This window comes from Mus caroli, unplaced genomic scaffold (assembly GCF_978045245.1).
Source record: "Mus caroli unplaced genomic scaffold, Mus_caroli_1 scaffold_10, whole genome shotgun sequence".
NCBI lineage: Eukaryota > Metazoa > Chordata > Mammalia > Rodentia > Muridae > Mus > Mus caroli.
The window spans coordinates 50,356,332-50,376,553 of NW_028227265.1; positions in this window are offsets into that span (position 1 = coordinate 50,356,332).

The window sequence follows — 20,222 nt, forward strand, 5'->3', positions numbered from 1 at the left end:
GGAGCATCAAAGTGTAGGCCAGTTAGACAGGAGCCACACCATTAATAATCTTGGGTACAGTATACTAAGGAATGGGATTTTTTTTCCTCCTATGATTATAGCCCCTTGATTTTTGAGATCACTTGAGGATCAAACACACATGCAAGATGCAACTCTAGTGAAAGATACAGAAAGGAATAGAGAAGAAACAGGGCAGGCTTCCATAAGCAAAGTTTGCTTTTCAGAAGTGTCAACACAGGACAGAGAAGGGTGTGGCCTCAGAATAGGCTTATACTTAGGAATTATGAAGCTGTAGCCAACTGATGAGTTTTGGGAGTATTTAGCTTCTTTTCCTGTTGTGATAAGACACATTGACAAAATAATGGGAGAAAGCAGTCCTAAGAATCCTTCAAGGTGAGGAAGGCAAGGCAGGAGCTTGTAGCAGCTGGTCACACTGCATCCACAATAAAGAACAGAGTGGTGTGTGCAATGTGTGTGCATTTATCCAGTCTAGGAGTCCTGCCAGGGAATGAAGCCACCCACAGTGGGTATGTCTTCCCATCTCAATGAATACAATCAAATGTGATGGTTTGAATAGGAATGGCCCCCATAGACTTATATGTTTGAATGCATGGGCCTCAAGGAAGGCACTATTAGGAGATGTGGCCTTGCTAGAGTAGGTATGGACAGTTTTGTAGGAGGAAATGTGTCACTGAGGGCTTTGAAGTCTCAGATGCTCAAGCCATGTTCAGTGTGGCATTCACTTCCTGCTGCCTGCCCTCCAGATGTAGAACTCTCAGCTCCTCCAGCACCATGTCTGCCTGCATGCTGCCTTGTTTCCTGTCATGACAACAATCGACGGAACCTCTGAAACTGTAAGCCAGCTACAATGAAATGTTTTCCTTTATGAGAGTTGCCTTGGTCATGGTGCCTCTTCACAACAATGAAACCATTCCCATCTCCCAGGCAATTCTAGGTTTTGTGACATTGACAATTAACTTACAATGGGGACAGGGCAGCTGTGGTACATAAAGCCAACATGTGACATGTGGGACTGTGATGGGCAGCCTATTTTGGTTGAATGAGGCTTTCTCCCATGACCCAGTAGAAAACTCTACAAGGGACAGAAAAGAGAGCCACGTTTCCAGAGTCAGGTGCCTGACACCACAGAGCCCCCAACTCCATGATTCTGTGACTATCAGTCACGCAGACAATGCCCCAAGCTTCTGGCATTCTGGCTAGACTCCACCCCCAGAGTTACCTGACTATAGCCACGTATGCTCCTCCCCACAATTACCTGATAGCCCAGCCCACTATAAAAGGAGCTGCTTGGCCCCTCCTTGCTCTCTTTAAGCTCTCACCCTTTCTTACTCTTCTCTCTAGCCTTCCTTCTCTCTCTCCCTTGCCCCCTCTCTCCACATGTCCATGGCCTGCCTCTCTTTCTACCTTCTCTCTTTCTCTCTGCCTTTCTACAATAAAGCTCTAAAATCATAGACTGTCTCTGCTCATCAATGCCTGCCATGCTTGAATGATGGGTTAGGCTTTCCTCTAAGGAGCTGCATCTAACCTCCTGCTGGAAGGCCTTCCTGTGTTCCCACCACAGACCAGACCAAGGACTCTCGCTCATGTGAGAACCATCCAGCACTGCCCTCTCCTCCCTTTGCCCCAGGGCTGACTGAGCTGCCATTCTGTTCTCAGCTCTTAAGTGGTATCCAGCATGGGATGACGGAGGCTGAGAACCTGGTACCTAGTGCTGCCCCCTGTCCACCCCACGCCGAGCTGGGATTCCCTGGCTTCCCACAGCCAGACACCCACCCAGGGCCGCATGGAAAGCATGCAAACACCTTCTGTGTCCACCAGCCCAGAGCACCGGAACTCTGGCGGGACACAGGTTTTCCTCCCACTCTCCCTTTATTCCCTCACACTCCAAGCCCTGCAGTAACAGTTTGAAAGTCTGAGCTGAAAGAAGTAGAGGTATTTTTGAGTTCTAAAAAAATGTTTATTGGTGAGGAGGAGGTAACGATGGAGAAGAGCATATAGTAGCTGGAAGATGAGGACATAAGAAGGTTGTGTTAGGACAAAAGTCGCGAGCTCAGCTGTGAGATCTGTCTCCCTGGAGAGTCATCCACAGAAAAGAGACGAAGGCGGCGCTGAAGACTGAAGAGCACTGCTGTGAAAGAGGAAGGAGACCACGAGTTAACAAAGCACGCATCCTCAGGAAGGCATGAGCGTGGCTGAGGTGGGCAATGAGCCTGCCTTGCCTCCTGTACCCACAGCTGAGGTAGCACTGTCCCTCCCATTCCCACAGCTGGTACTGGGGGCTCAGGGAACAAGAGTGTGGTCAAGTTCCTAGAGCTGAGGGTTGACAAAGCAGTCCTGGGGAAATTCTGTCAAACAATGACCACCGTAGGGATGATGCCTGTGTGGCTATATAGCTTGCTTTCGTCCTGCTGTGACCACACCTGTCTTATTCACTTGTCTCACTGCTGTGGCTATACCCGACAAAAGGGGCTTAAGAAAAGAGCATGGTGGGAAGGCATGGTGGCAGAACGTGAGGCGGCTGGTCACACTGCACCTGCAGCCAGGAAGCAGAGAGAGATGACCTCTGCTGCTCAGCTCATTCTCTCCCTTTCGAAAATTAAGCATTAACAACTCCCTTAACAATGAGTTGAGTATCCCAGATGGGCCAGAAACTGTGTCACTAGGATGACCTTGAACTTCTAACCCTCCTGTCTCCAGCTTCTGAGTGCTAGGATTACAAATGTGTGTCACCATGTCCTATTTATATAGCATTGAGGAGAAAGTTCTGGCCTCATGAACATTAGGGAGAATTTCTGAATTGACCTTGAGTGGTTCTATGTTGAACAGACATTTCACTAGACACTATATGCCCAGATCTCACTATCAGCTTCAGGATCAACCCACCAAACCACAGGACTCAAACCACCCAGGCTCCAGTCATCCTCTTATCCCTTTGAATTTGTGGTCTGCAGCCTGAGTGTGTCACCTTCACAGTCCCTTAAGCCATTCACTTTCCATACAGTCTTATGACCCAAATTCTCGTTCTCATTTTGTAGGCAAGGACTTATTTTGCTTGTGTAATTTTATCTCCTATGAGATCAGGTCATGGAAGTCTTCTATTGTACTTCTGGAAGTGTATGATCCGTAACTAGGTGACCTGGCAGCCGCCTTGACCTGGGTGACTGCCTAAATACACAGCACATTCTGCTGACACCAGTCATCATATATTAATAACCCACGTGTATCTAGTAAAATCCATTAACTTGTCCCTACCAATGTTCTTACCTCATCCGGCGCTTGGCTCTTGTCTAAATATAGTTAGAAACTTAAGTCAGCTCAGGTCCTGCCTTCTCCCGGGAAGGAGACGAGGTAAGTGAATTTAACATTTATAGGCTCTGTAATTCTGCTTTAGCATAAGCATTAAGTGTAACATCACTCAGACATTTCTTTAAAGTTAATCCCCATATGACAGGAAAGTACTTTAAGGCTCAAACCAGCATGACTTCAGTATCAATGAATTGTGGCACTAATTTATCTTTAAAGTGGGGGAAGGGTACTACATTTATTCCAGACTCCAGTGCCCATCTCCTAGGGTTTTCTAAGCAGAATCAAAGGGGAAAAGGCTTTGAGGACTGAGACCTGTATTCAGACCCTGCTCCTGTGCTTCCTCCTACGTAGTTTCTGGAAAGTTCTTCAGATCTATTGAAGCTTTATGTTCTGTATAAGGGGGGGGGATGAATGTTGTGAAGATTAGGAATATTAAATCTTACTGGCCATATCTATTACATACTCAATAGCTATTAAATAGTAGTCATGGTATTATGTTTGGTTATGCTGGTATGGTAATAAATCTCTTTCCCCAACCCCATCTCTGTGTGTTTGAAATTTTACAGTAATCACTTTCAAGTTGTATATACAGCATAGAAGTTATACCTGAATAATCTTGTAAATTTTCTTTGACTTAGAAGACAGAATCCATCGAATTCCCTTAGAAAATATACGTGACTTTTAAACTGAGAAACCTTAGTCCTGTGCTGTAGACAATCAATAAATATTGATCACTGACCCTGAGCTGCCACTTTTCATGAGAACATGAGCCCAAGACCCCCCTTCTACAGAAGTCTGCCCTTAATGCAAACATTAACTACTGCTTTTATAGCATACTATTATTATGATATCCATACTCCACATCGGGAAATGATTTGAAATATATAAAGAAGTATACCCCCAAGTTTGATAAATGAGTATAATTAGTTCCAAAATTCCTACCCATAAGCCAAAGCTAGTGTCATCAATCATTAGATATTCCCATTAAAATTAATGTGTGAAATGTCAGTGTTGCTCTTAATGGAATAATTAATAGAAGAGTGCTTTGCTTAATAGTCTTGAGGTCCCCACGGCTCTGTCCTGACTGCCCTCCTCAACTCTGTCTACCTTCCCTCCCAAAGTTACCGCACCCTTCAATCAACCCAGGGCTCCCAGTGCCTCCCGTATACTGTTGCTCACTGGATGAGTCTGCAGCCAGGATGCTTCTCAAGAACTTGTCGTTTAACTTGACGTTTCTCTCCCACATATGTCCTCTCAAACTTCACATGGGCACAGCTGGACTCCTGGACATCACTCTTTCACACAGTGTGAGCTTCTCTTTCTTAGTCACTATTGACCACTGACTGTCAATCATGCAGTTACTAAAGCAACTCATTCCACCCCAAAACCACCAGTTAAGTCCAACTGCATCCACCCTTAACCCACCCTCAGTGCATCCATTCCTTTTCAGATCTACGCCTGTCACCATAGTGGAGGTGGCATTATCCCTTGCCTAAACTACAGCTTCTTAAATTGAGGGTCATAACTGTATAGGTGGTTGCACAACTGAGTGAGGGGTTTGCAAAAAAAATGGCATCAGTAAAGGGTTTGTAAAAGTGCAATGACCAAAACTTAACTCCAAGTCAAATGCTTAATGAACGCAAGGCATTTCTGGCAATGCTTGTCCCTGGGGAATCATGTCACCTCACTGCAGCCTGGACCTAGACCACAGAACACTCACACTTTGCATAGTTCAGCCACCAAGCTGCTGCCAACCGTGTACGGTATGATTAATTCCCTTAATGTATAGGTTTCTGTTTTTACAAAAACATAATGGATTAATTACAGAAAAGAACACTTTAAATATTTTCCTACTGGCATTCCAATGAAAGTATTGAACAAATGTATCTGTGGGGTGTATCATATGACAATGCTTGATTTTAAAATTGCTGTTTGAGATGCTGGCTAAGTCCCATAGACATAAATTGTTCAATAAATTTTGGCTTGAGATTGTGATAGAATGTACAAATTCCAGAATGCCCTGAGTCTGTTCCTGCCATCGTGTGCTATGGATTTATACAAAGTGGTTCTCAGAATTGGCTATTATAAAATCAAAATATCGATCAACTTTGAAAACCTTCGAAGGTGCTTCACATCCAACAATATCAGCTATTCTGCCAGATGTGCTTCTTTCTGTAAAAATAAACGAGTATGTGAATTTGTTTTTGTCATTAGTAAACAGTAAAAATATGTACACTAAAGAATGATTTTTAAATGAATTTCTTGTATTGGCAAGTATCTGATTTGCAGGCCTTATTTCATATACCTACTTACCTAGGTGCCCATGAAAATTTCTCAGATACTAAGTTAGTTAGGGTTTTACTGCTATGAACATATACCATGACCAAGCCAACCCTTATTAGGACATTTATTTAAAGCTGACTTACAAGTTCAGAGGTTCAGTCCATTATCATTAAGGCAAGAACATGGCAGCATCAAGGCAGACATGGTGCAGGAGGACCTGAGAGTTCTACATCTTCATCTGAAGGCTGCTAGCAAAATACTGGATTCCAGGCAGCTAGGACAAGAGTATTAAAGCCTACATCCACAATGATGCACCTTCTCCAACAGGGCCACAACTTCTAATAGTGCCATTCCCTAGGCCGAGCACAGACAAACCATAACAGGTACTAAGGATGTAAGTAGGAAGAGTCGAAACCCTGGCCTCAACTTGCACTAGACTCTTGCTTGCACACTTTTCCTTCAGCCACCTTAAATCTTTATGTATAGCCTTTTAATCCAGAATTTAGGAGGCAGAATCAGGCAGAGCTCTGAATTCAAGGCCAGCCTAGCCTACATAGTGAGTTCCTATGACCCTGTCTTAAAACAAATAAACAACAAAAATCTTCATTTAATTTCCTAGGCAATGTGAAATTGCTGATCAGGGCTGTAGGGAAGGGCCAGCAGGTAAGGCTAAAGAATGTGTATGGGAGTTCACATCCTCTGATCCCATGAAAACCTCAGCATCTTTCCTGTATAACTCCTCATGCTCCTGTCCTTGCCAACCACATTTTTTGTCTTTCTGTGCCCTTTCTCTTTCCGCTTAGAATTCATACGTAGACCCTACTAAGGCTATGAAGACTAACCATGCCACAGCTGAGTGCTATGCTGTCTGGGAATTTACTCTGCTAAACAACTTAGTCAGTCATTGCTGATTCAGCCTCCCTGATATTCTCAGGACACTATGAAGTCATAGCCAGAAACTAAGGAGAAGAGTCAGTGGCTCAGGATTTGCTCTAAAGCCTCATGTGTCCCCCATACTATGTGTGTTCCCATGGGCAGTTTGTCACATTCCCACCAGATGTGGCTGTTCAGCTCTGTTTACAGCATTCTAGGACTTCTTTGGGCAACACTTCTAACTTCCACATTCCTCCCACAAGCCAGTTCCCAAGGTCTAAGAAGGACACGGTCGGCTTATCATAGACAGTGCTAGTTCTCAGTACCAACATTCTCTATTAGCTACCTTCCTATCCTTGCAACCACACACCTAACAAGAAACAACTTATGGTGGGAAGGATTACCCTGGCCGTGCTTTGAAGGTGCAGTCTATCACGGAGGGGGAGGTGTGTGGTGGTGGCAGAAGCAGCTTGGGTTACAATGGCAGGAATCTGGCTGTATTTGTATTTCTCAACGCAGAGAGGCTGGGCTCTACATCTCAAGACCCTTTCCCCAGAGACTCACTTAAGACATATTTCCCTGTTCCCCCAGGGAATCACTTCCTCCAGATAGGTCCCCAACTTCCCAAAACAGTGTCACTAACTGGAGACAAGTGATTAAATACAGGAATCTGTGCAGGGGGAGGGGACAGTTTACATTCAAACCACAGCCACTTCATAAATTGTTGGCAGTGTTCTATGTTTCCTAAATTAAATATAATATTTAAAGCAGGGTTGAACTATATGCTTATTACATTTAATGTCCATTTCACACCAGATAATGTAACTAACTATACTTGGATACTTTCAGTTCCCCCCCCCCCACACACACACATACATGCTGTGGACACTCATTCTAATTCCACTTACATTGTCAAAATGCAAAATGCATAATGAAATTACTGGGCTGTGTTTGAGCTTCTAAAATCATATTTTCACAGGATCTTTGTTTCTAAAATAAACATGACTTGCTTTATTTATGCGCCAGTCAAGCTATTTTAACTCCTGAAGAGTCTCTACATCCTATTATTGGTTTGCTCTGTAGGAAATGATATTCCAAAGCTGTTGGAGGAGTCTTGTTTCAGTTCTACCTGTGTCTGTTTGGAAATAAAAGCATCCTGCATCTCAGTCTGGTACAGATAAGGAGGAAGCCGTGTCCTTCATTCGGTTGCTGGTGAATGTGACCTCCTTAGTGCTGTTACTTGGCAAAATTGCTGATGAGTGTGGCTGACATAGTTCACCATACAGTAATCTGTTTTCATGGAATTTATTTATTCTGTGTATGGGCTGCTGTGTATATGTGTGCATATGTGTGTGGTGTGTGTATGTGTGTATGTATGCATGTGTGTGCATACATGTCAGTGCATAAATGTGTGCACATGTGTGTGTGCATGTGTGTACATGGTGTGTGCATGTGTGTACATGCATGTGTGTGTATGTGTGTGCATGTATATGTATGTATTCTTGCATATGTGTATGTGTGTGTGTGTGTGTGTGTGTGTGTAGGCTAGAGACTGACATTGCATGCCTTCCCATAGTCACTTCTTGACTTTCTGAGGCTTTTTTTTTTTTTTTGGTGGCAGGCTCTCTCACTCAATCTGGAACAGGTTGACAGGAACAGTTGGCTACTGGACCCCAGAGATCTTCCTTTCTCATCTCCTGAGATCTGGGGTTACAGTCAACACTAATGTCCCTAACTTCTTACCTGGGTGCTGGAGATCTGAACTCGGGTCCTCGGGATTTACGGCAATCACTTTACTGATTTATTGAACCATCCTCAGCCTATTTTCTTTACTTTTGAATAATACTGCAGGAGAATAGGAGGCTCTTTCCAGGTTGTACACCTGTCTACAGTGAACCCCTGTCCTGTTTTGAAAGCTGGGCAGAGAACAGAGAGAGTGGTCCAGATTAGGATCTCTGCCCAGGAAAGGATTCAAAGACAAAGTAAGGAGTTGGGAGGAAGTTTTATGACAAGAGAAAGTGAGACAGTGATGCTGCTGGGCAGGCAGGAGGAGGCTGAGAAGGGTCATTTGCCGCCAGCTGCTTCCCGGCACTGTTTGAGCCACATGAGTATCTACGTCAGCCCCTCTGGTACAAACGGCATGAACCCTGGTTGTTAACATCCTTCCTGCTGTAGGCAGCAGGTGCCTCCCATATTGGGTCTCCTTAGGGACAGTGGAATATCAACATCCTCTGGCTTGAATAGCTTAGTGTATGACTAGAAAATCCCTTTCCAAATGGCTTGGTCAGTGGCCCAAGAACACCCTTTTGATGGGGACAGCAGGTGCTTCCCTTGACCAGACCTTTGGTAAGAAACAAATCCTGTTTTACAAACTATGGCCAGCTTAAAGCCAGAGTTTGGAAAGAAACATGACACACCTGCAGACATGACAAGCAAACAGGACGGACAAGCCCTTAAGAAATGTGCTTATGCGCTGCAGAAGCCCCTCCCTTGACACGGCGGCATGCATTTTGCCTGGTAAACTCCAATTCTGAGTTCTAGTTTAGAAAGCATTTCTCTCCCTCCTTGTTCCCATCTCCAGACACTAGCCAGCATCCTGTGCCTGCTTGCCTGAGAGGCTTCCTGGCATGCTGGGTATCCCACGCTTGGAAGGCCCTCCCACCATGCAGTGGCTTGCACGGACTTGCATTAATGTAGCTGCTGGCTTTGTTGGCTTCCATCTTAGAGAGCTAGTTTCCCCTTTCCCCCAGGCAGCCCCTGCCTGCTTGTGCTGCTTGGAATCCATTCTTTAATTCCTTCTATGAGACCATGGAACTGCAAAACGGCCCTATATCTGCCAATGGCACACACTTAAAGGCCGACTGTTGGCATTCTAAGAGAAAGTAGCCCTCACCAGGAAATGGAGCATCTATATTATGGGCAGTCTACTGAGGGAGGGTTAATTATGAGCTAAGTAAGGTGGGGACAGGTTGAGGAACTTTGCAGGGTCAAGTTTGTCCAGACAGAGTTCATGTTCTCCTGCTGTCCTTGTATGGGGCTTGTGGGTAGTCATGGCTCCAGATGTATCATGGAGATGTCACGATTATGAAGCAAAGAACATCTTGCTGTGGACCATCTCGGTGAGACAGGTTGGCCCCAACTGTCCTAATGTTTGGTGTTTGAGTAGTCCTGTTGTGATGCTGGCCAGCCTGCCGCTGTTCCACTCACAGCTGGCTTTATTGCTTATTACTTGCTCCAATGGGGTGGGGGTGGGGAGAGAGAGACAGAGACAAAGACAGACTGTTAGAGACAGAGGCACAGAGAAAGACAGATAGTCAGAGACAAAGGCAGAGAGAAAGTGCCCAGTTTCTGAAGAGTCCTATTATTGTAGAAGAGCCAAGGCGGGCAGGATGCATTTGTTTACCTTCTCCAAGAATACTTTATGCGAAGGAGATTATGAAGAGAGAAAAGGGAGAAGAAAACAGGATCTGAGCATTATGCAAATACGGTAAAATAAAACATTAGCATTATGCATAGAGAAGGACAAATGCATGCAAATTGCAAATGCAGAGGAGAGCAGAGGACCTGACCAGGAGGGATGGATGACCAGGCAAAACCCCAACCCAGAAGAAATGGGGGAGGGAGAAGGGAAGGAAGACTAGGAGGGAGAAGAGGAGAGGGGGAAGTTACCAGTTATGACTTGGATGCACGAGTGTTTCTTCCATGCACCCATACTGGGACCCTCTGCCAAGAGGAAAGGTTTCATTTAACATCAGAGCAGAACTGCCAGGAAATTGCAAGGAGGAAGTAAAACCTGGGAGCCATCCAACCAGAGCCTGGGTCACCTGCAATGTGTGGTCACCTGCAGTGTGTGTGTGTGGTCACCTGCAGTGTGTGTGTGTGGTCACCTGCAGTGTGTGTGTGTGGTCACCTGCAGTGTGTGTGTGGTCACCTGCAGTATGTGTGTGGTCACCTGCAGTGTGTGGTCACCTGCTGTGTGTGGTCACATTCAAACAGAGCCAGGGTCTCTGGTAAAATAGTGCCTCTCATTCAGGGTTCCTTACACATCTGCCAATCCACGGGGTAAGTGGCAAAAGGCACAGGTTACAGATGGGTCCTGATTAGGGGTCAAATGCCAAATGCTTTTTTTTTTCCAATTATTGCCTGATCCTTGAATAGCTTCCAGTACCCTTCCCAATGTCTAGACCGGCTGTGTCTTGCTCAACTGACTTGCTCTTCTGGTCTCCACGCTTGACTCTTGGGAGTTTCACTGCGGACATAGTGAGGTGACAGAAACTGAATGACCACCCTGGAATCACTCTGTTAACCACATGATCATTCCATGTGTTCTTATGCCTCGATTCATCTTTTATACACCACACAGGCTCTGGTTTTGTTTAGGACTTCTAAGTTTTTTTAAATACATTTGTTTAAAATGTTTTATTGAGGTGACATGCATTTGGTTAAGTAACAACTAAATAGTACAGAAAGATACCATTCTTCTGCTGTAGGCTCCCCTGTCCCCCTCCTTAAATCCTGCTTCCCTGGAGTGAGCTGTTGCTAGCATTTGTTATTCTCCTCTGGGTCGCTATCCCCATAGCTCTAAATAATAAACTTCTCCATCTATTTCTGGTTTATTAACTCCAGGCCTTATTTATTGATTTCCGGCTGTGACAGAGGACTTAGCTAACTTCCACGGCTTCCACATCCCCTTCCTGCCTGTTCCTTGCATAGCAACGCTGTGATTCTCACTTCCTTCCTGGCCTTCATGTCTTCAAACTGTAATGCGCCCTTTCTCATACACACTGGCATGGCCCCTCTGACCTAGAAGGGCCCACTGTGAGGTGCAGATGCAAAGATCACAGCTGGCCCTGGTACTGGAGCTTCTGCACATGTGACGTCGAGGCTGGTGGCATTTACTCCACATTCTCTTAATTAAGCCAAGTCTCAGTGATTGTCCATAGTGGATACTAAGAATCCCGAGGGAATAACAGTATTTACGCTATCCTGGCTATGTCCAATGACCATCTGGGGCCAAGCAGTGAGCTCTATATAACTCTCCTTTCTTCTCTCTGGCTCCAAGTTCTACCCGCTGAGCCCTTGAATAGGAAATGTTTCCAGAGCCAAGTTCAAACGTCAGATTGTTTCCTGTACTGTCATTTCAGTTTGGTTTGTGCTCAGACCATAATGTCTGTACAAGTACACACCTATAACCCCAGCACTTCAGAAGTAGGGCAAGAAGTTCAAGGTCAGTGAAGGGGGACAGCCTGAGCTATATAAGACCCTGCCTCAAACACAACCTGCTGCTGAGATGGCTCAGTAAAGGTGCTTGCCACTAAGCCTGACAACCTGATTTTTTTTTCCATTTTTTTATTAGGTATTTAGCTCATTTACATTTCCAATGCTATACCAAAAGTCCCCCATACCCCACCCCACTCCCCTACCCACCCACTCCCCCTTTTTGGCCCTGGCGTTCCCCTGTATTGGGGCATATAAAGTTTGCAAGTCCAATGGGCCTCTCTTTCTAGTGATGGCCTATTAGGCCATCTTTTGATACATATGCAGCTAGAGACAAGAGCTCTGGGGTACTGGTTAGTTCATATTGTTGTTCCACCTATAGGGTTGCAGTTCCCTTTAGTTCCTTGGGTGCTTTCTCTAGCTCCTCCACTGGGGGCCCTGTGATCCATCCAATAGCTGATTGTGAGCATCCACTTCTGTGTTTGCTAGGCCCTGGCATAGTCTCACAAGAGACAGCTATATCTGGGTCCTTTCAGCAAAATCTTGCTATTGTATGCAATGGTGTCAGCGTTTGGAAGCTGATCATGGGATGGATCTCTGGATATGGCAATCACTAGATGGTCCATCCTTTCGTCACAGCTCCAAATTTTGTCTCTGTAACTCCTGATTTTAATCCCCAAGTCCTGCATAGTGGAAGAAGGGAAATGACACCGTAAGTCACCCTCTGACCTTCACAAGTACACTGTAGCATGCACGTGTGAACACATGGATATGCCTGCACACATGGACACAGAGAATGCAATAAAATTAACAAAGCAGCAATAAACTCTTCCTAGTGATGGGATTTCCTCCATGCAGTTCTTTATCCCTTTTAAAATTCACTCCTTTGTCTGCCTCAGACAGTCTCACTAGGTAATTTAGGTCGGCTTCAAATCCACAATCCTCCTGCTTCCACTTCCATAGTGCTGGAATTACAAGGAGCACCACAGGCATACCAGTTTTCTCTCTCTCTCTCTCTCTCTCTCTCTCTCTCTCTCTCTCTCTCTCTCTCTCTCTCTCTCTCTCTCTCTCTCTTTCTCTCTCTCTCTCTCTCTCTCTCTCTCTCTCTCTCTCTCTCTCTCTCTCTCTCTCTCTCTTTCTCTCTCTCTCCCTCTCCCTTTTGCTCTGTCTCCATCTCTCTGTCTGTTTCTGTCTCTGTCTCTCATATGATGGCTCTTTTGATTTGTCAGTCTGGCTAACATACAGTCCTCACATATTCAAACATGAATGGTGTAATCTCCTGTTAACTGATTGATTCTAGGTAAAGGGAATTAAAGCATAGATCTAATTCAGTTCTTAAAAACAAGGTGAAGGCTTCTCTGAGACAGGAGGACATTGCTTCTGTGAGCAGTAGCTTCCTATTGTGCCTGTCACTTCTCACTGGCCATGAGCTTCTGTTCTTGACAACTGGCCTGAGGATGGCAGAGCTGGCCACCTTCACATTAGCTCCTTCATTGCCTTAAACCTTGTCTCTCAATCATTTGTTTTTATTAGTACTGAGATCAGGGGGTGGTGGTACACCAATAATATCCAGATGCTACTTTGTTGTTCAGGATTTTTTTAGCTATCCTGGCTTGTTTGCTTGTTTGTTCGTTTTGTTTTCCATAAGAAGTTAAGAATTGCTCAGTCAAGGTCTGTAAAGAATTGTGTTAGAATTTTCATGGGAATTTCTTTTAATATTTAAATTGCTTTGGGTAAGATGGCTGTTTTCACTATGTTAATCCTACTGATCCAGGAACATGGGAGATCTTTCTGAAACCATGCTCTTCTGATATCTTTCTCAAATTCTTTCTTCAGTGCCTTGAACTTCTTGTCATATAGGTCTTTCACTTGCCTGATAAGGGTTATATCGAGGTATTTTATATTATTCGTGGCTATGTAAAGGGTGCTGTTTCCCTAATTTCTTTCTCAGCCAGTTTATTATTTGTATAAATGAGGGCTACTGATTTCTTTGAGTTAATTTTGTATCCAGCTACTTTAACAGTGATGGTGTTTATCAGCTGTAGGAGTCCTCTGGTAGAATTTTTAGGACCACTTATGTATATTCTCATATCATTCGCATATAATGATATGTTGACTTCCTCCTTTCCAGTTTGTATCTCCATGATCTCCTTTAGTTGTCTTATTGCTCTGGCCAGAAATTCAAGTACCATATTGAATAGGGAGAGAGGAAGTGGGCAGCCTTGTCCTGCTCCCGATTCTAGTGGGAGTGCTTTAAGTCTCTCTCCCTTTAGTTTGATGTTGGCAATGGTCTTGCTATGTATTGCTTTGATTATGTTCAGGTATCCACCTTGTATCCCTGATCCCGCTAAGACTTTTAACATGAAGGGGTGTTGGACTTTGTCAAAAGCTTTTTAGCATCTAGTGAGATGATCATGTGATTTTTTTTCTTTCTGTTTGCTTATATGGTGGATTACATTTGTGGATTTTTCATATATTGAGCCATTCCTACACCCTGGGAAGAAGCCTACATGATAATGATGGGTGATATTTTTGATGTGTACCTGGATTCTGTTTGCAAGTATTTTATTGAGAATTTTTTGCATCAATGTTCATAGGAGAAACTGGTCAGAAATCCTCTTTCCTCGTCAAGTCTTTGTGTGGTTTAGGTAACAGGGTGACTATAGTTTCATAGAATAAGTTTGGCAGTGTTCCTGCTCTTTCTATTTTGTGGAAAAGTTTTTCGGAGTATTAGTATTAGCTCTTCTGTGAAAGTCTGGTAGAATTCTGCACTAAAACCATCTGGCCCTGGATTTTCGGGGTAGGGAGACTTTTAGTGACTTCTTCTATTTTCTAAGGAGTAATATAGCTGTTTAAATAGTTTGCCTGATTTTGATTTAACTTTGGTAATTGGTATCTGTCTAGAAAGTTGTCCATTTCATTAAGATTTTCCAATTCTGTGGAGAAGAGTTTTTTTGAAGTAAGACCTAATGATTCTTTGAGTTTCCTCAGTGTTTGTTCATTGTTTCTCTTTTCATTTCTAGTTTTGTTTATTTGGATACTGTCTGTCTTTTAGTTATTATGGCTCAGAGTTTGTCTGTCTTGTTAATATTCTGAAAGAACCAGCTCTTCGTTTCATTGATTCTTTGTATTGCTTTCTTTATTTCTAACTGATTAATTTCAGCCCTGATTTTGATTATTTCCTGCCTTCTACTCCTCTTTGGTGTGCCTGTTTCTTCTTCTTCCTCTTCCTCCTCCTCCTCCTTCTTTTTCTAGAGCTTCCGGGTATGCTTTTAAATTACTGGTAGGAGAAGTTTTTAATTTCTTTATAGAGGCACACAGTGCTATAAACTTTCTTCTTATCATTGTTTTTATTGTGTTCCATAAACTTGGGTACATTGTGCTTTCATTTTCATTGAAGTCTAGAAAGTCTGTAGTTTCTTTATTTATTCCATGACCCAGAAATCACTGAGTAGAGAGTGGTTTAATTTCCACAAGTGTGTAGGCTTTCTGGTGTTCTTGTTGTTGTTGAAGTCCAGCTTTACTCCATGGTAGTCTGATAAAATATAAGGAATTATTTCAATTTTCTTGTATTTATTGAGGCTTCCTTTGTAAGAAGGATGTATGAGGTGCTGAAAAGAAAGTATATATATTTTTTGTTTGGGTGAACAATAGTTGTCTGTTAGGTCCATTTGATTCATAATGTCTATTACTTTCATCATTTCTCTGTTTAGTTTTTATCTGAATTGGTGAGAGTCAATTGGTGAGAGTGGGGTGTTGAAGTATCCCAGTGTCTTAGTCAGGGTTTCTATTCCTGCACAAACATCATGACCAAGAAGCAAGTTGGGGAGGAAAGGGTTTATTCGGCTTACACTTCCATGCTGCTGTTCATCACCAAAGGAAGTCAGGACTGGAACTCAGACAGGTCAGGGAGCAGGAGCTGATACAGAGGCCATGGAGGGATGTTCTTTACTGGCTTGCCTCCCCTGGCTTGCTCAGCCTACTCTCTTATAGAACCCAAGACTACCAGCCCAGGGATGGTCCCACCCACAAGGGGCCTTTCCCCCTTGATCACTAATTGAGAAAATGCCTTACAGTTGGATCTCATGGAGGCATTTCCTCAACTGAAGCTCCTTTCTCTGTGATAACTCCAGCTGTGTCAAGTTGACACAAAAATAGCCAGTACACCCAGTATTAATGTGTGAGATTTGATGTGCAATTTGAGCTTTAGCAGTATTTCTTTTACAAATGTGGTGTCATTTGTTTGGGTCATAGATGTTCAGAATTATGATTCTTGGTAGACTTTCCCTTTGATGAGGATAAAGTGTCCTTCCCTGTCTTTTTTTTTTTGTAAAGATTTATTTATTTATTATATGTAAGTACACTGTAGCTGTCCTCAGATACTCCAGAAGAGGGCCATCAGATTTTGTTACGGATGGTTGTAAGCCACCATGTGGTTGCTGGGATTTGAACTCGGAACCTTCGGAAGAGCAGTCGGCACTCTTAACCACTGAGCCATCTTGCCAGCCCCCCCTGTCTTTTTTTTTAATTAATTTTGGTTGAAAGTCTATTTTATTAGATATTAGAATGACTACTCCAGTTTGCTTCTTGGGTCCATTTGCTTGGAAACTTTGATCCAGATTTTTACTATAAAGTAATATCTATTTTTATTGCTGAGGTGTGTTTCTTGTATGCAGTAGAGTGTTGAATCCTGTTTTTGCATCCATTCTGTTAGCCTGTGTCTTTTTATTGGGGAATTGAGTCTGTCAATGTTGAGAGATGTTAATGACCAATGATTGTTAATTCCTGTTATTTTGTTGTTTTGTGTGTGTGTGTGTGTGTTTGTATATGTGCTTCCCATATTTTTGCTGGTATGGAATTACTTATTCCCTGTGTTTTCTTGGATGTAATTATTTTCCTTGGGTTGCAGTTTTCCTTCTAGTATTTTCTGTAGAGCTGGATTTGTGGATAGATATTATTTAAATTTGGATTTGTCTTGAAATATCTTTTTTCTCCACCTATGGTTATTGAGAGTTATGCTGAGTATTATAGTCTAGGTTGGCATCTGTGGTTTTTTTTAGAGGTTGCAGGATATCTGTCCAGGCCCTTCTAATATTCAGAGTCTCTGTTGAGAAGTTAGGTGCAATTCTGCCTTTGTATGTTACCTGGCCTTTTCCCCTTGACCCTTTTAATATTTTTTCTTTGTTCTATAGATTTTGTGTTTTGATTATTATGTGGTGGGAGGATTTCCTTTTTTGGTCCAGTCTAATTGATATTCTATAAGTTTCTTGTATGTTTATAGGCATCTCTTTCTTTTAGGTTGGGAAAGTTTCTTTTTTTTTTTTTTCTATGATTTTTGTTGAGAATATTTTCTGGGCCTTGATACTGTGACTCTTTAACTTCTTCTTCTACTTAACTACTATTCTTAGGTTAGGTCTTCTCATAGTATTTCAGATTTCCTGGATGTTTTGTGTAAGGAATTTTTTTAGATTTAATATTTTCTTTGACTGATGTTTCAGTTTCTTCTATTGTATCTTCTACACCTAAGAGTCTCTCTTCCATCTCTTGTATTCTGTTGGTGATGCTTGCATCTGTTGCTCCTGTTCTCTTTCCTACATTTTCCATCTCTAGAATTTCTTCAGTTTGTGTTTTCTTTATTCCTTCTATCCCCACTTTTAGATTTTTATACAGTTTTATTTTCTTCACCTGTTTAATTATATTTTCCTGTGTTTCTTTCATTTCCTCTTTAAAGGCTTCTATAATCTTCATAAGATTGTATTTAAGGTCATTTTCTTGTGTTTCAGTTGTGTTAGGATATACAGGGCTTGCTGTAGTAAGGTAGCTGTGATCTGAAATTGTCATACTGTTCTGCTTTTGTTGATTGTGTTCTTTGTGTTCTTTCAAGGGCCTTTGGCAATCTGGATGGCTTTGGTCCCTGGATGTTCCTGTTGTAGTAGGTATTGGGAGGGGGGTTGACCTCGATGGTTATGGTGTGGCAGGCCTCTGATGGGTATCCTTGGGCTGTATGATTCGGAATCAGCAGGTCTGTATGGTTCCAGAATCGAAGGTCTGATGAAGGTGGAAAAAGAGGTGACAGGAGAATGGAGGTCTGCTGGGGACAGGAGACTGCACAGGGCAGCTTGAAGTACCCCAGAGGACTCAGCAAGCAGGGCAGATGGTTGGGGCAAGGGAATGTAACCTGAACCTGTATGGTTCAGGACCCATAGGTCCGATATATGTGACCTATTTTTTCTTTTTCTTTTCTTTTCTATTTTTGATATATGTTCTCCCAAGGCAGCCATGGCTGACCTGGAACTTCCTGTGTAGACCAGGCTGACCTAGATCTTCCTGCCTCTGCCTCCAAGTAATGGAATAAAAGGTGTGAACTACTAAACTCAACATGTAGTCTATTTTTGAAGATTCATTTATTTGTGGGGAATGGATGGTATGTTGGTACAGGTACCAAAGAGGTCAGAGACATCAGATCTCCTGGAGCCAATGACAGGTTGTTGTGAGCTACTTGATGTGAGTTCTGGGAACTGAACTCCAGTCCACTGGAGAGCAGTATGTGCTCTTAAACACTGAGCTGTCACTCCAGCCCCACTTGGCATATTTTTACATTCTGAATGCTCCTTCTGTTATGTTCCATATACTGAAATCACAATTATGATTCTGGGAATCTCTATGTCGCTGGCACCTGACTGGCAAAAAGAGACCAACAGATGTGACTGAGATAAATGTCTTAAGATGGAGAGAGCATCCAGAGGTGTCCCACATAGCCACATAGTCTTCAAAGGGAACAGAAGGAAGCAGAGGTGGAGTCAAAGAAGGACAGGTGGTAACAGGTCGAGATGAGAGAGAAAAGCAGGTGAAGAAGGAGCTAGACTGTTGTCTTTGAAACAGCACAATAGGGCAACAGGTCAAGAGAGGCAAGGGACCCCCAGAAGCTGTGCAAAAGCACAGATGGTGGCTGAGATGGAAGGTCTCTCTCTCATTTCCTGTGCCTTTGGGGTGACACCAGTCTGTGCCAGTCTTCTGCCCACAGTTCCCACCCTCGCCTCTAAGGTTCTGGGTGCTGTGTCTGCCTCCTCATACACTCCAGAAGCTGAGGAGTTCTGGGCCATTCCCAAAATGATGGCTATTGCTGGGGGAAGTTTCCTGTCTTTTTTTTTTTTTTGATTTTTAATATTTTTATTACATATTTTCCTCAATTACATTTCCAATGCTATCCCAAAAGTCCCCCATAGCGCCCCCCACTTCCCTACCCACCCATTCCCATTCTTTTGGCCCTGGCATTCCCCTATATTGGGGCATATAAAGTTTGCAAGTCCAATGGGCCTCTCTTTCCATTGATGGCCGACTAGGCCATCTTTCGATACATATGCAGCTAGAGACAAGAGCTCCGGGGTTCTGGTTAGTACATCATGTTGTTCCAACAATAGGGTTGCAGATCCCTTTAGCTCCTTGGGTACTTTCTCTAGCTTCTCCATTGGGAGCCCTGTGATACATCCAATAGCTGACTGTGAACATCCACTCCTGTGTTTGCTAGGCCCCGGCATCGTCTCACAAGAGACAGCTATATTTGGGTCCTTTCAGCAAAATCTTGCTAGTGTATGCAATGGTGTCAGCGTTTAGAAGCTGATTATGGGATGGATCCCTGGATACAGCAGTCTCTAAATGGTCCATCCTTTCATCACAGCTACGAACTTTGTCTCTGTAACTCCTTCCCTGGGTGTTTTGTTCCCAATTCTAAGAAGGTGCACAGTGTCCACACTTTGGTCTTCATTCTTCTTGAGTTTCATGCGTTTATCAAATTGTATCTTATATCTTGGGTATCCTAAGTTTTGGGCTAATATCCACTTATCAATGAATACATATTGTGTGAGTTCTTTTGTGATTGTGTTACTTCACTCAAGATGATGCCCTCCAGGTCCAACCATTTGGCTAGGAATTTCATAAATTCATTCTTTTTAATAGCTGAGTAGTACTCCATTGTGTAAATGTACCATAATTTCTGTATCCATTCCTCTGTTGAGGGACATCTGGGTTCTTTCCAGCTTCTGGCTATTATAAATAGGGCTGCTATGAACATAGTGGAGCATGTGTCCTTTTTACCGGTTGGGACATCTTCTGGATATATGCCCAGGAGAGGTATTGCTGGATCCTCCGGTAGTACTATGTCCAATTTTCTGAGGAACCGCCAGACTGATTTCCAGAGTGGTTGTACAAGCTTGCAATCCCACCAACAATGGAGGAGTGTTCCTCTTTCTCCACATCCTCGCCAGCATCTGCTGTTACCTGAATTTTTGATCTTAGCCATTCTGACTGGTATGAGGTGGAATCTCAGGGTTGTTTTGATTTGCATTTCCCTGATGATTAAGGATGTTGAACATTTTTTCAGGTGTTTCTCTGCCATTCGGTATTCCTCAGGTGAGAATTCTTTGTTCAGTTCTGAGCCCCATTTTTTAATGGGGTTATTTGACTTTCTGGAGTCCACCTTCTTGAGTTCTTTATATATATTGGATATTAGTCCCTTATCTGAT